The following is an 18231-nucleotide window of genomic DNA, read 5'->3' on the forward strand; positions in this document are numbered from 1 at the left end:
TCGTTGGTAGCCAACCGCCATTAAACGTCGTAGAAGAAGAAGAAGAAATGTCACCACACCTGCCTTTGCTTTGCGGCAAATACCAATCAATTAGCCTTCATGAAAGGTAAGCTAGGTCGGCTATCTTTTGATGAAACCTGCAATTATAAATGTCCTACCATTGTGTTTTTATTGTTTAAACAGTTCAATAAACCAACAAAACTACATGTTAACTGTCCTGTATCATGAACTGTTGCAATACAACTTTCAGCCAAGAGTGGGAAATAAGTGATATCCGCCATCTTGGATTTTTAAGTAAATTGCACTTTTGTGACTTTATTAACATTATATCGTTTTTTGTCCTTTTGTTGCGTTTGCACTTTTATTAATGTCTCAATAATCAACTTTATTGGTATCTAATGTCCACAAATGGTGCTTCACAAGCCTTGTTTGGCAAACTAGAAAAATCACCCATTTCTCATTGGAATAATAGCACTGCTTTGCTTACTATGCACTAGAAGAAGTCAAAAGTGACATTCCTCATTAAAGTACTCTCACATCCAGTGCTAGCCTCATACATTATGGTACAAGGAAGAAAACAGTGTGGCAATGTTTTTAGTTATTTTTGTGAAAACTACACATTTTGTGAAACTACTGGATTTAAATGTTCGTTTCTTCCACAGGCAAATATGTACTGATTTGGGCAGACTGTAAACACCTGTGTTGATTATGAAAATATCTTTGTATATAATACGTTGGTATTTTGTATCAGGGTTCCTGCTAAGGAGTCTATGATTGTGAGGAGTGCCGAGGTCCAGGATCATTCGATGTGAAGATGGATATGCAAGATGAAACTGAACACCCCCTCATTCAACTCCTGGTAAGACAGCAAACAAGCAAATGCTCCCTTCCCTTTATAAAATGTTGTCGTAATCCTGCACTACTTGCTACTGAAAAAACTACACACATACTTTAACTCACTACCTTTACTCAATAATGCATTCTGCCATACACTGTTGACAAGTCATAAAAAGATACACAGTGTAAGTCTGACTCAGAGATTGTACCTCAGGCCCAATACTTCCGCTTATATCGCAGTTCCTCAGTTTTGGCCTAAAACCTGTCAGGAAACTACTCGGTTTAATATCCCTTGAAATTAAAAGCTTTCGAGCCCTCTCATTAGAGAAAGCAAAGTATTTTATTTAAGTGTGTGGAAGTTGGATAAATAAATAAAGCACAATCAGCTTCTCTCTTTCATTGTCTCATTGTGCACATTAGTTCTAATTAAAATACATAAACCTGTAAGTGTTTATTGGCTCAGAACCTTTGTGTATGCTTCATTTAATCAGTCTGACTGATGACTTTAGTTTTTTTACACAAACCAAATTCTTCCCTGAGGTATGGGTATGGACTTGTTTGTCCTTTTCCTCCAAACCAATCAATGAACCCTCAGCTGTCGTCTATAGTGGACCAGAGGAATGTGTTCTTGGCTCTCAATCCACAAAATGACCAGCCATCATATGCTGGACATAATGCCAGTCAGGAAAATCACATTTTAAAATACCATTGGTGTTATTGACTGCTGCTCACTCATTAATATTTAAGCCTTTTACAGATAAGCTGTGCAGTTGTCAAGCTGAGCCTGGTTAATAATATCTGTTTAACTGAGCTCAACAGACAACAATCTGGTTGTCTTTGAACCTACCGACCTTTAAGCCCAACAAATCTAGAAAACTGCTTTCAGCACACTGAAAAATATTAATCATTTTCTCAAATCAAATCAAATCAAGTTTTATTTATATAGCACATTTATAAATGATTTTTGGTCGAGCCAAAGTGCTGGACATATATTAAAAATAGCCTACAGTAGAGACACTTTACAGCAAATACAACAGCACAGATTGTTCAGAATATCAGTATGAGAAAAACGACACCCTCTGTCCTTAGACCCTCTGTCCTTAGACCTTCACATCGTACAAGGAAACACTTCCAGAGAAAACCCACAGTTTAAGGGGAACATGGGAGAAACCTCAGGGAGAGCAACAGAGGAGGGATCCCTCTCCCAGGACGGACAGACGTGCAATGGATGCCGTGTGTAAATCGAAGAGATAATACATTTTACAGCATATAGACCGAATGTTAGGAAATGCATGTGAGGAAAATCTGTTCTATGCATAGTGTCTACTTTGAAGGGAAGGCAAGGCAAGGCAAGTTTATTTATATAGCACTTTTCAACGCAAGGCAATTCAAAGTGCTTTACAAAAAATGAAAGACATTAAGCATTAATAAATAAAAGCTAATAAAATAAACATTAAAAGGAAAAATACATGGATAAAAGTTACAGTGCAGTCTAAAATATGAATAGTTCAATTAAACATTAAAAGAAAAATTACATGGATAAAAGTTACAGTGCAGTTTAAGATATGAATAGTTAAATTAAAAGCAATTTGAAGAACATTTGTGTAGTTTTGCATCATAAATTCAATATACTAATACAGTGTGTTGTTTGCAATGTACGTTGTGATAAGGAGTAACTGTTTGTGGACCTGTTTTTTTACGTTAATCATCTTTAAGGCCATTAAAGAGAATGTCTACTCAAATGAGCCGATGCAAATTGAGTCATTGCTTCTCTCTCTGAACCCCGCTGACAACGTTTTGTCTTCTTCTATTAAATCAGATGATAAAGTGGAGAAGGCATTATTCATAAAAAGCAGTTTATTTTTCAGACTTTATTTATGTCATACATGATTTGGGTTGCAAAATTCAGGGAATTGTCAAATGTAAACTTTCCATGGGAATAAACTGAGAATTTTCTAAATTGAAGGTTGGCTCTTCATAGGGAACTTAAATATAGTTGGGGAAAGTATATTTTAGCCTAATCTTGACTAAAACAAACAGATGCCATTCAAGTACACTTGAATATCCATGCCATTCCTCAATCACATGCACATAGCACACTGCTTACTGCATGGCTATTGAGACCACATCCCCTACCGCAGGGATGGGCAACTTGGATGTTGGTGGGGGCCGCAGATTCACTTGGAACACACACACACACACACACACACACACACACACACACACGCACACACACACACACACACACACACACACACACACACACACACACACACACACACACACACACACACACACACACACACACACACACACACACACACACACACACACACACACACACACACACACACACACACACACACACACACACACACACACACACACACACACACACACACACACACACACACTAGTAGTGGCGGCTCAAGTTGCTTACTTTCATTACAGCAACGGTCTGCAAACATACTCAACATTGTGGTTTATCCCTGAATTCAGTGAAAATATATTCTTTCTCCCTCTTTTCTTGGAAAACACGATTTTCCTCAGATACCTTTCTCTTGCTCATGCTGACATCCACAGAGGGTTGTCCTCATATGTTACCCGCTCTATTGAAATCAGTCGGAAGTTGCAACGGTTTATTTCAAAATAAAATGATACAATTTGATTACATTACCCTCAATTCCCAGTTAGTTCCCATACATTCCCATTAATTCCCATGGTAAGTTTCCAATATGGAATATTTCCAAAATTCCCCAGCTTAACTTTCCATGGAAATGTACTGGAAACTTACCGGAAATGTTCCGCCCCATTGCAACCCTAGTCATACCCTACAGAAACCAGTTAACTGAATCCAGTATTATTGGTAAATAATCATCAGTATTCCCAGAGAGAAGATGGATTACAGAAGAGATGGATGTATTCGATATAGGTTTTTGGCAAGAAAGTTGTTATTATTTCCCGTTATGTCACGCTAATGACATTGGTGCCCAGTTACTGTAGTTTTTTCCAGGTCAGTCATTGTATATCACCTGCTGCTAGATTTATTCTCTCCTATTGGCCACGAGCTGACTGAGTAAGACTGCATTCAGCTTTCCTGTTTAATTAAGTAATTGGGAAATGGTTTGGTTTCTCATGAGCTGGTTAATATGCTTTAGGTTGAGAGAAGCTGCACTTCCAAAACACAAACTGCTTGCCTAGAGATTTGTCTGCAAGTTAATTATGAAATGGCTTTGTGATGCATGCTGTGATTATATAGTTGCAACGACAAAACACTTTGAATCTAAGTTATATCACAGTATCTGGTTTTACTGTGGAGCTTTATGTGTTTTTTTTCTCATTCAAGTTGAGATGATGTACCTTTTTAATGATGTTTTACAGTACATTATGTCCTCCACATTTCAGGTTGGAGGACTCTTGGCTAAATGGGACTTGATCAGAGCTTAACAAGGTGAGTTTTTACATTTTACATGTTTTTTGGGAGGTCTGTATTGTTTAGCAGAGAGAGGCTGCCCCCTGGTGCACTTGGAGTAACATTACAAAACCAAAATGAACAATGAATACAACACAGAAATGCATACTCCGTACAGCTACTATAGAGGTACGGAGCTCATACAAAAAATACTGGATTCACTACGTCATCGTCAAAAACAACAACAACACCTTCAACACAAGGTCTGGCTGTTTAAATGACTGGAAAGTATCGAAAGGGAAGCTTTACAGTGTGCTCTATAAGGCTTGAACTATGTGGATATTTAGCACCATCTTGTGGTATCAAACAGTCAGACGCATCCTTAGTAACAGTTTAGTCATGATGTAACACTCTGAAATTCCCTGTAAGCTAAGTGTATACCGTGTGAAACAAGATGGTTTTACTGAAATTACAAACAAAATAAATGAACATGAACAGTTTCAAACAATGATGGATTTAAAACCAATTATATTTGCCAGGACTTTTCCTAAAAGTTTCCTGCAATTCTCTCGGCACATCACATCCAATCCAAACCTCCTTTGTTCAGAGACACTTCCACACACAGGCTTAGAGACAAGTTAACCCTGAACGTTGAATATCAAAGCTTCTGCAAGATTATAGATGAACCAGTCAAATCTATTTGAGTGAATTAGATGGAAAGACATGCAGACGCATAAATGCAATACAATCGTCATATGTACCGATACTTATACTATTGAGAGTGTACTGTACCTACATTGTGTCCCTTGTTGGTTGTCTGTTCAATCAGAAGTCTATGACGAGTCTCTGTTCTGTGGTATTTGTATTCGCCATCCACATTTTTAGAGATTTCTTGTCATCAGTGTACTTCTTACTTGTTTTACCACTGGAAGTTGTACAGATACAGCGCAGTCAGTGTGAATCACCTGTTTTTATAGTAACCAGTAACCACTACCGACACAGTATTCATCCCTTTTTTTGCAGGGTTTTGCAACTTAAAAATCATGTATCTTTTGTGTCACTGGTCAATAGGAAAAGACCACTTAACTGAATATTTACATGGTAGAGGTCTGTTTTAAGTTATGTGTAGCTGCAACAGGAATAATTAAAGGGAGTGAATACTTAATACTATTTCATTTTTATAATTGTACGTTTTCTAAAGATTTGTTTTTACATTGACGTGACATATTCAACAATATAAAAAAGCTACAATATTTTCAACTTCTATCAATTTTTTTCAAGCCCAAAAAACATGAAAACTTCCAAGGGTCTGACATAAGTGTGTTGGGAACTCTACCTCGCTCACTCATCCATTATAGCATTTGAACTCTTGACCTGACCTGCTGAATGTTCGATGGTTTGATATTTTATTTGAGCAAATCAGAACTTTTTTCTTCTTGACATGTTACTATGTAGGCCTCTGATTCAGATCCGAGGTTTTGTGTGTGTGTGTGTGTGTGTGTGTGTGTGTGTGTGTGTGTGTGTGTGTGTGTGTGTGTGTGTGTGTGTGTGTGTGTGTGTGTGTGTGTGTGTGTGTGTGTGTGTGTGTGTGTGTGTGTGTGTGTGTGTGTGTGTGTGTGTGTGTGTGTGTGTGTGTGTGTGTGTGTGTGTGTGTGTGTGTGTGTGTGTGGAGATGAGCAGAGGCAGTAGAGTGCTGTCGAGAGAGGGACGGCTGTTGTTTGAAGTGCGGGGGGGATGGAGTCAAGGTAATTGTGTCTGACGGCCGGCGATAATGATGAAGCGCAGATCAGCTGCAGATCCCCCGCGTCCCACCCCCCGCGGCTCGCCTTCACTTTTCCCCTCTCTACTAATTGACCAGGCTGTGTGTCCCCTGGGCCCCTTTGTTATTATTTATTAATAATTCATCACTAAATAATTCACACCCTTGGACCCGCAGTGTTAATTGAGTCGGGTGCGGTGGCAGCGCTGATGAATGTGTGTATAGGGGAAGAAGGGAGGTGGTGTAAAAAAGTATAGGAGAAAATGGGAAGTGGGCTTTACTCAACATGTAGGGCATCAAAAAAACAGGAAAACATTTGTTGGCCATAGGGATGAGGCTTCGAGGCAACTGGACATTACCATTTTACGTGTGTGTGTTGGCGGCTATATAATAGGAATATACAGTATATACCATATATCCAATCCAATCCACTTTATTTATATAGCACAGTTTAAAAACAGAGGGTTTGCCAAAGTGCTTCACAATGAACATAACATTATAATAAAATATAATATTACACGAATAGATAAAAAGCACTGTAACGGAGGTGATCTCTGGGCCCATCGATCTCGGCCTCCGTTACGGGTTGTTTAGGTTTTTGTTGTTGAAAAGTGTTCCCTTTCCCCATGTCTGTCGTTGATTGTGTGCACCTGGTGCCCTGTGTAGTCTCCTCCCCCCTCACCTGTGTCTTGTTGTGCTGATTAGAGTGGGTGTATTTAGGCTCGGTTTCTCTGTCTGTGGAGAGGGCTGGGGCTGCAGTCGGATAGTTTAAAAATCAGCTCCTAAGTTCTAACCCTATCGTCTATTCCTTGACCTCTGAGTGAAACGTCACGGGGTTAAGGGATAGTGGATAGGAGAATTTAAAAGGACTTAGGAGAAGAGACTGCGGTACTTTAGAGAATCCGAATGCACTTTCACTATCCGACGTGTTTATGATGCGCCAGCGGACGTCATTGTGTGCGTCTGCTGCTGTGGGGAAACTATGGAAACCACAATTTTCTATACAGCGGACGACAACATGGATGTTTAATAAGAACGAGGGACTACTGTAAACTCATCTAGAGACTCTGCACCGTGCTCTGATGCTGCCGCTTTGCTTTATGAACGTGGACAACAGAGAAACATATTCTTCAGGACCAAAGTTGGAATTGAAATAAAAAAGGAAAGTGAAACTGCTCGTCACCCTCTCCCTCCGGTCCACATTAATACAAATGATCCCAATACGTATGATTGTATGAACTAAAGATCTTAAAATCAATACAGATGTATTTATTATAAACGTTAATCCTTAACATCTATCACTGTGTATATCACCATTCAAACATCTTTTAAAAGTTGAACAAACCCCACACAGCTCAGTGAAGACTGAAATGTTGACTTTATTTGATCATTTCAGTAAAAACTAAGGTTCATATTTCTCTCTTTGATTATAATACTGATGAACGTTCAAAACAAAGCACTTTGGCAACTTACCACCTATGTTTTAAAAAGCTTAATAAGCACCGTAACTTTCATGATATCATTTCTCCGTCATAATCGTTTTTTTCCGTGAACGGCCGACTGTTGAGTGACGGCAAATGCTGCGGCTGCAAGGCATTGTGGGGCAGCATTTTCGCTTCTCCTGCCGGTTAGGGAAGTCCAGTGGTTCCTAAACTAAAGGAGGTTATACAGGAAGTTTGAAACCTCCTTTCCTATCATTCTCATCATTCTAGAGTATTCGAACGGCACTTATCATGGCTGCCACTGAGGGACTTCCGGGTCATTTCACTCCTTTAGGAAGGTTCCTAAGCTAAATGGACTATTCAACTTCAGCCTGGGTGTGTGTGTGAGATCCTTGTGGCTGCAGGATGTGGACAAGGAGAACAGCAGGATTGAGGCTGTGAACTTTGTGCCCATGTTTTTAATAAATGCCCACGTCGGGTTATATTTTTGGACGTTCTGCCTCTGCCTCCTTGCTTGGTCTGGGCCGCTCAACGGTCAGCTTCACAAGCACACATAAGAAAAGATAAAAAAGCACACATAAGAATAAATACAAGGCACATAAAGGCTATGGACAGACAGTAAAAGCATACAAATAGGTATGACATAGGTCAGACTGACTGGTAAGCGAGGGAAAATAGGTGGGTTTTTAGGCGGGACTTAAAAGCTTCAAGAGTGGGCGACAATTTAACATGAGGGGGCAGGTCGTTCCAGCGCCTGGGCGCTACCGATGAGAACGCTCGGTCTCCCCTGGTCTTTTTCTTTGTTTATGGGACTACAAGCAGCAGCTGATCAGCCGACCTCAAAGCCCTTGAGGGGGTGTACACCTGTAAGAGGTCGGAGATGTACTCTGGGGCCAGCCCATTAAGAGATTTAAAAACAAACAATAAAATCTTAAAATGGACTCTAAAATGGACAGGAAGCCAGTGGAGCGAAGCCAGGTTCCTGTAAGCAGCCGCGCCGCAGCGTTTTGTACAAGCTGCAAGCGGACCAGCGAAGTCTTATTTCGGCCGGCGTAAAGTGCATTACAATAATCTAAACGAGTTGAAACAAAGGCATGAATTACACGCTCAAAGTTTAAAAAGGATAAAACCCGTTTGATTTTGGACAGGAGCCTCAAGTGATAAAAACTGGATTTAACCACAGAGTTGATCTGTTTATCTAATTTAAAAGCACTGTCGATTTTGACACCCAGATTTGTGACCATGGGTTTTGCATACTGTTGCAGGGAACCCAGGTCAATGGAAGGGACATCACCATTTGGTCCAAACACAATTACCTCCGTTTTGCTCTCATTTATATTTAAAAAGTTTAGCGCCATCCAGGCCTTTATGTCATTAAGACAATCAACCAGGGGCATCGGAGAGCTAGTGTTTTTTCTTAGGGGTAGATATAATTGGGAGTCGTCCGCATAAAGGCGGTAGGAGACGCCATATTTTCTAAAAATCAGTCCAAGGGGGAGAAGGTATAAGGAAAGGAAAATAAAATAGGCCCCAAAATAGAACCTTGGGGAACTCCACAGGATAAGGGGGCAGAAGAGGATGTAAAGTCACCAAGCGTAACAGAGAAAGATCTCTTGGACACATAGGACCTGAACCACTCTAAGGCAGCGCCCCTGATACCCACACAGTGCTCTAGACGAGAGATAAGGATGGAGTGGTCAATCGTATCAAAAGCAGCTGTGAGGTCTAAGAGCATAAGGATGGCAGAGTCACCAGAGTCTGTAGTGACCAGGAGGTCATTGAACACTCTTAGAAGATATGGTGTGTGTACAGGCATTTTATTGTGTGTGTTTGATTTTTTGATCAGGTTTTTGTTCCACCAGCTCAGTTAATTAGATGTGTGTGTTTTGCAATCCTACCATGGCTCACTAATAGCGTTATGGTTCTCACTCTTGACAGTTTTTGCAAATGGTACTAAGGTAATGGAGGTAAACTAATAAATGTTTAATATTAATAACATTGCATTTAAGTAAGAACGCTTTGGAAAGGAAACCAAAAGTCTACTGACCGCTTGCAACTTCTCTCTGATTTATTTTTTGGTTTTGGATTATTTGTTGTTTGTCAAGACAGTTTGAATATGAGAATTCTTTCTCTATTTTTAAATAAATTAATAGTTAAAAATAATCATTCACAACATGTCACTCCCTTGTTCTCTCCGTTTCTGTCTGCCTTACACTTTCATCGGTTCAACAAAAGAAAAAAAACCACCCTGAAGAGAGTGAGAAGTGAATGAAAGGAAAATATATATCTCAGCTATATACTATATACATGCTAATATACTGTATATGCAAATTGCTTATTATATTTTCATTTATAATCCAATATAACAAGAAACGGCAGTACCGAAATGCCACAGCCTGTCCATCTGTGAGGTAATCTAGACTAGAGCACCAACATGTTTTTTTAACATTTAACATGCCTTTGTTTCATTTCTTTGAGTAACAACTTTAAAAGATTCTTATTAAAATATTTTTGTTGTTGTTGTATATATATTTTTGTCTCTCTACTATCGCTAATAGCCTCAAAAGTCCAGTGTCAGAGGGGCTTCAATAAAAAGAGGATGGTGGTTATACAACTGTCATTTGCTGTTATGAAATGAATACCCAATCAAATGGAACCAGAAATCATAAAACTCACATTAAATAAACGTTTTGTTATAGGGCCCAGTATGTGGGATGGTGCCTGAGAATAATGAGCTGCCACAGTCTGATTATAATCCTGCATTCAGTAGCAGAGGCGTCCAGTAGAGGTCAGCATCAGATCGGCAGAACACCCCCCATACAGTGCAGCTGCACCATGTGTTTGTAAGGCTGCTGCTAATTTGGAATCGCATGCTTTGTTTGTGTTAAATTATTCATGCAACCTTTCATTAACACCCTAAACAAATACAAATTGCACAGCATACAGGGAATCACGGCAGTCATACTGAGCCAAGAAATGCTTTCTTAAGAAAATGCCGGCTTGCTGATTTGTAAACTCGCTTACTGTATATTATTACTGAGAATCAAACATCCTCGCCAAAACCCACAGGCCGGCTGTTTATCTTCCTGCTTACTAACTAGTTTGCAAGTTATTAGAGCACATCAAATATGAAAAAGTCAGATTTGAGACTTTTTGTTGCCTCTGGCCGAATCGCTGTAAACACTGAATTCAGTGTTTCAAATCTGAAGATTAATTGAATCTGGAAGAAGTTACAAAATCATTCTCCGTCTCCCCCCCCCCCCCCCCCCCCTTTCTGTTCTCACACTCAAACACTGGCACTGTGTCGAGTCACTTGGGCAATGCTCGTCTTCAGAGCATTGCCTAGTTGCTAAATCTCTTTTAAGCAGAGCAATACATCAAGAAATCAAAGCAACTCTGAACCCTGTCTTTTAAAAGTTTAGATTTTTTTTTTTTGTCAGGGGAAATATCTGGGTTGGGGAAAAAAACAAGTTTGATGAGAAAAAAAAAAACCTCTCCCTAGTTTGTGTTTTCTTCTGGGAATGATGCATCTGAAGCTGTCGACAGGGTCCATACACGTCTCCCTCTACCACGCAGCATACAGACCGTCTTTCATGCTGCGGCGGTTTGGGACCAGAGAGGAAGGGCCAGCAGAGAGGAAGCTGTCTAGTCGGGCTCAGTGTACACACTGCATGTATTTCTGTAGACATCGCTGTAGACTTCACTTAATCTAAGAGTACATCAAAGCATCCTCTGCTCCTCTTCTCCCGCTAAATCCTTCTCTGGTCCTTATTACCAAAGTGCTCATAAATGCCTTTGGGGAGTTGAGAAGAGGGAAAAACACAAACAAAAAACAAACATGTTTGCTTTTATCTTTCAAATAACTATTAATGCTGGTACAAATGAGCTTTCTGAAAAGGGACCGTATTGTATCTTAGTGGGTGAAGATGTAAAGCTTCACGCTGATTGAAAAAGAACAAAAGGAAGACATTGTTCCGCCGAGTAAATTGTTTTTGTGACGTTTGCCAGAATGTCATCATAGCCGGTTGATTTAAGTGGGCTGCCAATCTGGAAAATGACTCTTTTTTGATTCGGCAAGTGGTTTCAAAGGGCCAGCGAACATGATATTAACAAATGGCTTGCACCAGTCTGTTTTTGATTTATTTTTGATGGTCCTGATGATGTGAGCGTGGTAGTGAAGGGACTGGTTGTATACTCCAGTGGACCGCTGCGCCGGGGAGTAAACAGGCTCTCAGCGGCACAGGAGTCTCTCCATCAGGATAGAGAGTGTAACCCCATGGAGATCCGAGAGAGTTCTGAAGCCAGAGATGGTGAATAATAGAACAAAGTGAAAATCAGTCTTCTGAGGTTCCTCTGCTCTTCAACATCCCTCCATCTCTGGGAGAAGGGGTGTGAGAGAGAGAGATGGAGAACTTCTCCTTCTTGTCTCGCTAAACTATGAAGAAGTTAGCGTGTTTGTGTCGAACCAAGTGCAACACTGCATCACCAAAACTTTGTTTCTTTTATTGTAGGCTGAGACAATGACACATAATCACAATTCACATGGCAGCATCTAAACCTAATCCCATGGGAATGTGGTGTATGTCTCCTTTTTTTTTTTAATGCGCTTATGAAAAATTCACCACAGCAGACCCCCCTTCGTCTCTCCTCTGTGCGTCTCCAACACGGAGAACTGACACGCGGTAAACGGAGAGATATTCAAAGGCAGGCCGGGCGCTGCTTGTCTCCCACAGGGTCTGCTTTTTACCCCCTCACCACTGCTGAGAAATCAAAACTCTTTGGACGTCACACAGGCCGATTGAAGTTCAGTGCCTGCTCTGGAGCGGTCCCTTGCCCGACGATGGCAGGCGTCATTAGAGCTGTCAGTCAGACTCTGGCAACGGGCAGCGCCGCGGGGCACCCTCAGGGCCCAATCAATGTCGGGGTCCCCAGGAAAGTGCCATCAAACGCCCCTGTAAGAAGATGCTGTAACCCTGCATCGCCGAGCTTCGCGCTCATCCCCCCTTGATCACATGGGGGGGATGAGCGCGCTCCACACTTTCAGCCCTATGTTTTTGAACTCCGATGCAAAGCTGCGCTCTTGTATTTTTAATCAGTGACTTCCCATTGACTCGGGTATGGAAATGTGCACCCTGGACGTCTATATAGGAGCCGTCTTTTTGAAACTCTAATGATGGAGGAGACTGAAAACTCTCTCACAAACAGATCCCCAGCAGAGGCAGTGGGAAACAGGAACCAGTTATCATTTCAGACTGCTTTTTTCCCTGTGTGTTGCAATTACAATGAGTCGCATGATGCAAGGAAAATAAATGAGCCAGTGGGTGCTTCTCTGTCCAACAATCTCAAATCCTGGAACAATGAGATATCCACGAAATCACGGCACACAATTGAAATACAGGAGCAAACAAAACCCAAACAAAACAAAGCATCCGTCTTTGAAGAGCGAAAAACTGCCTTGGTTCCTTTCAACAATATACAGAGTGCAATATTCTCAGTACCAGTATGTTATTCAGAGCGTTCCTCCAAATATTTGGAGAGAAGGAGGGGAGATGAAACGGGGGTAGGACAATGGGACTGTGGCTGTGTTATGGCGTGCGTGCACCTCTCCCCGCCAGCCCTTTGTAGTGTGTGTGTTGTGTAGCGTCCGACTCCCCCGTTGGTCCCCCGCTTGTTCTCAGTCCAGGTGGGGTCTCAGCCCCCCTCCCCTCTGCTCACCCTCCCCCTTATCTGCCTATCTCTCACACACCTGCTCCATCCCTCTCACACATGCACACACAAAATACATTACAAAACATTTCGAAAATTCAATCAGAATTGTTGCCTGTCATGATTTACCCATCCAACATTTTAATAAGACAGTAACATCTTATCTTTGATGGTTTGGTTTAATTCAGTGACATATAAGGTATTTTCAGTCTTGTGATTACATTACCTAATGTACGCAACTAATATATACATGTTAAATGGATCATATATTATTGATTACAAACAAGATCTCTGCTGTCAGCTGCTGTGCATAGATGAAGAATTATAAAGGATTTTACTAATTTATTCCGGCTCTCTTCTCATGGACACGGGTAAAGATATTCTCTTTGCTCCATAACAGTGAACTTTGGAAAGTTGGGCAGAAAGTTTCCCTCATTTTAAATGCATTTCAAGTAAAATGCCCAAAAGCAACACATATAAAAGTAGTAAGATATCAGCTTCATTTTATCTCCCAAATCCACCAGATAAATCCTTCTCTGTTCCCCCCCTTTCCCCTCCCCATGTGCAGTACCCATCCTGACCACCAGGTGAAGCTGAGCTGAGCGCCGCACAGAGATGAAGTTGTTGAATCGGGAACAAAGAAAATAAAAGTAATGATTTCTCTGTCAGATATTTGGCTTTGGGTACAGAGCCGTACTTGTGTTCTTAGTGAAAGGTGATCATTAGCCGGTAACAGGGACTTCAGACGCCTTTTTTTGTATCCACCAATCAAAGGAAAACAACAACAAAAACGAGGTCTGACCTATATTCACTCTGCAGCAGCATCCCAAAGGAACGACAGGTATCAGGCCCCCGCCTAGCAATACATTTACTTCCTACAGCATGTGAAAAGTGCATTTGTCTCAAACGAATATGAACACAACCTTTCTACTTTTGTAAAGATGGAAGAAACACCTTTCGCTGAATCATCAATACATGTAACTATTCAATATTACATTTAAATCTGTCTTTTCTCCCTCTCCCTATGGGGGGGTTGAGAGGCTGTCTATGGTCAGCGTGTAGAGGCTGTGTCTGCTGGAGGTAATCCTTGGTGATCTGCCCTAATCTGTCACAGATACGCAGCTGAAGCGCAGGGAAGCTGTGAGAGGAGAGCGGAGCGGGGGGGGGGGGGGGGGGGGGTGAGAGTCAGAAAGGGGGAAAACTGGATTATGGCAGTACGTCTGCATTAACTCATTGGCCTTATCTCTTAAATGCTCTGCGAAGACAGCTTTGGCTTGTACACGGAACGGTGCGGTGAACAAGCTGGGGTGTATGTGTGTGCTCGAGCGTGCATGTGTGTGTGTCATGTGAGCTGAGCTTATTTCATGCCAGCCATACAGGCCTGAGAAATACGTGTCCCTGTTATAGAGAGGAGCATGCCCAGCGCCACCTTGTGCTGAATCACATATAGCTCCATGAAAACATGCAGTCGGCTGTTCTCAGGTGATTTAGTTTCCTTTCGTCACATCCTTGATTGGCTGCAGTGTCAAAATGCTTCTTGGAATATGATTTCTCAAATGTCTGACATCAATTTCATCCCCACATCTGAGAAAGATGTACTTTCGACACCATTTTCCCGTTTTAAACCTGGTGCAATTATGGTGAACGCCGTTATTGTGGAAAAATAGCGAATTGTTAGTTGTTGCGGATATAACTGTCTCACATGTCGAGTCGCGCCCTGGTTCGGGGCCTAATTTACCCAGCGGCACAGGAACACACACATCCTTCGCAGTCATAAACACACATTGACAAATCTGTTCTAAAACTGATATTTTGATTGATACACTCTCCCTAACACAAACAGCCAGAAGCACGCACAGTCCCTCTTCTCCAGTCATGGGAGGGTCACCCCTCAGCCCGGAGAGAGACTGTGTGGATGCTCTCATGTTTATGTTTGGGAGATTAGCAATGATGAAAGAATGCCTTTTCAAGTCTGGGCTGGAGGGGCCTCTGTTCGATGCCCCACCCTTTCACCGCACGCATGCTCACACACACACGCACACACGCGCACGCACGCACACACACACACACACACACAGGTGCATTTGTGTGTACTTACATGCAAGCATTCTAATAGATGTCTTAAGTCCGTCATCAATCCCAACATTTGTACCTTATATGTTCACCACATCCAACAATTGGCAAGATTGCAGCAACAGTGCCTCCAAATCAATTCAAATAGCTTTATTAGCATGACCATAATGACATACAGTGTTGCCAAAGCTTTGTAAAGTTGCGACATGTATTGTTAAGTTCATAGACATCTTTAACAAATGCAAGAGAAACACAGAACCAGAGAAAAAGTAAAGGTGGGTTCTTGATTACTGTGCAGGATAATGCTGAAAGTCAATTCAAATAAAACATTCATAAGACAATAACATAAAACACTTGCCTGATATCAATTCAGTGCTCTCTCAGCGTCCGGGTTCATTGTCGCACTTTACATGGAAGCTGCTCGGCCACTTCCCCATCATCTATCCTCTTCCCTCTCATCGTCCCTTCATCATGAAACCACAATGAAAGAGCCTCATTGTTCTCCTCTGCCTGTATGTGGTTACTCAATCTTTTCTCTCTCTCCCCCCATCTCAGTTGCAGCCTTATGCCCTCTCTGGTGTTTCTTCGTCTCATCTCCTTGTGCCGCCATGGATTATAATGTGACATTGTTTGGGGGTTCCCATGCCAGAAGAAGAGCCCAGTGCTCTCGATCATCCTTGTCATTGTCTCTCCCCACCAAACCAAACAGAAGTTAGAAGGTTTAAAACTGTCTCTTTGTCTCTATCGGTTGTGGATTTAGATTAGGGAATCCCTCAGTTTGACGGGGACAACATGCTCGGGCAATTTGTTTCCCATTAGCTGTGATATATAGCAGGGTTTTCCAAACAAAACATGACTACTAATGGGTGAAGGACTCACTGCACCTAGGCCTCTCCCAGAAAATGATCTAAAGACTATTTGGTCACAGTCTCATGAACCTTTTCTCTCTTTAACTATTCTAGTTTCTGAAATGCATCAATCACTGGTTTGTTTGACCAGGTATTACAGGCTCTATTGTGTAACGATCTCTCCTTTTATGCAAAGCTGATTCTGTTTTCGTTGGCTCCTTGACAAGGCCCCACATGACAGCTTCACTCACTGCAGAGATTCATGCTTGAGGAACAGCTCATACTATACGCCAGAGTTCCTGCCTGTCTTTAAACTGACTAAACTCTTTGATATTCGCCGCTTTTATTACCCCGCCTGGTGACTGTATCCAGCTACCTCCTTTGTTGTCTCGGCAAGCAAACCATTCATTCATCAAATAGTTGGAACCAACAATGTAATTGAAGTTTTTAGTACGATCACATATTCTGGGGGGGCTGTTGAGAAGCAAACTCCCTCAGGTCTTTTGAACCAAACAGTGGAAAGCACCTTTTCAGGTGAGAGTGCAGATTTGCGGTGGAAGATTGAGGATATGGGAAGCCGAGGTGTGCAGTTAGAACGGGAAACTACTTAATTAAGCGTAGATCCAGATGATAGTCATTATCTCCTGATTGGCTTGATAATGTGTTAGCAACGGGAGCCGACGTCCTGTTCGTGGCATGGAAGGAAGAGGGGAAAGTTAAAGCCAAAGACACTCAGACAGATGTATCAAGGAGGTATAGAAAAAGATGAAAAGCTGTTGCTAAAGCCAACTTAACCTGAAGGCACTGGCCTTGCTGCCTGCGTGCAACATGATCTGTCCTCTGTGACAGCTGCTGACACGGCGCGATGTGTAGACTCAGAGGTTGTGGAGCCATTAAAGAACTATGGGAGTGTGGTTGGTTGTGTGTGTGTGTGTGTTGTGGCGGTGTGGGGTCGGGGTTGGCATGCTTATCCAAAAATGCCACAAGGCAAATGATACACCATCCTCCATTTTTAGAATTGTTACTTGTGGATTGAATTGCATTCCAGCGTGCCACTCGCTCCAAGAGTGAGACATCTTGTGCGTGGTGCCTCTCAGTTAGCGACGCGCAGGAATGTGATGTCACGGCGAGCTGACCTATATCAGCAGGTCCTTAATGCAGATTGTTAACACCAGAAGCCTGCCTTCTCCGCCGTACCAGAACAGTCAAAAATAAGACAACAAACACATTGGCTCAATCAACATTGTCCTCATGAAACTTGTATAAGCAGTCGGATAAACATCCTGAATGTATTACACAGTATATGCCCCAATATAAAACCTATAGAACGATCAACGCTGCAGTCTGAGGAGCTGGTCCATACGCAGGATATGTGTTTAGAGAGTTTGTTGATGTAGATGTACAGTATTTGTTATACATGGGGAGCAGATGGCACTGCCATTGACCCCTCTGTGTGTCTTCCTGTCCCCCAGCTGAACCGCGGCGCAAGGGGGCCCTTATCTGGTCAAACATGGGCGGTGGGGAAGGCTTTGAAGGCACGCTTGTGTGGCGATGCAATCAGGCAGACTGCTGTAGGGCCACAACCCCCCCCCCCCCCCCCCCCCCCCGCTCGCCAACCCCTCCTGTCCAATAACCCTCTTTGCCCTTCGATACCGCGAGGGATGCTTCTGCGGCGCTCCGAGGCTCCCTGGGTGTTACAGAAGCTCCTGGACAGGCCTTGGGAATTATGCGGTCCGCATCACGTAGGGTCCTTCCCATTCTCCAATAACAAGACACATCTCATGGAGAATCTCTAAGCGATAAAACACTTATGGAAGCCCAAGGGATTCGTTGCAAATTTTCCACCCTGGACAGAAAAATAAATAGAGATTATCTAAAGAGACAATGTGCTCCCAGCGGTCCCCCCGCACTCAACCCTCCGCGTGGAGGACGCAGATAAAGCCTCTCAGATATCGACGGGAATAAACTTAAGGCTTCTGAGATGGATCACATGAACGATTGGACTGTTGTCAAAAACTGTGAGGAAAGGTCAGCTATCTTCAAGTCTAAGCATTTCATTTAGTTGTTGTTGTACCCCGGTACCCCCTAACAAAAACACGCCTCTTTGCGATCCTGGCTCCAAAATGGTGGAAAGAGCTCCCCATTGATATTAGG

At 42.3% G+C, this 18231-nt stretch overlaps 1 protein-coding gene across 1 annotated transcript in view; it reads left to right on the forward strand.

Annotated features, from left to right (window-relative positions):
* Window positions 1–37: 37 nt before the first annotated feature.
* The window catches only part of lef1 (lymphoid enhancer-binding factor 1), a 106727-nt gene continuing 88533 nt past the window's right edge, over window positions 38–18231 (forward strand). Inside the window, exons 1-3 of the mRNA XM_034087062.1 lie at window positions 38–106; window positions 752–859; window positions 4243–4288. The gene's annotated coding sequence lies outside the window, so the exon portion shown is untranslated. The remainder of the gene's footprint in view (window positions 107–751; window positions 860–4242; window positions 4289–18231) is intronic.

Source organism: Pseudochaenichthys georgianus, chromosome 1 (genome assembly GCF_902827115.2).
Source record: "Pseudochaenichthys georgianus chromosome 1, fPseGeo1.2, whole genome shotgun sequence".
NCBI lineage: Eukaryota > Metazoa > Chordata > Actinopteri > Perciformes > Channichthyidae > Pseudochaenichthys > Pseudochaenichthys georgianus.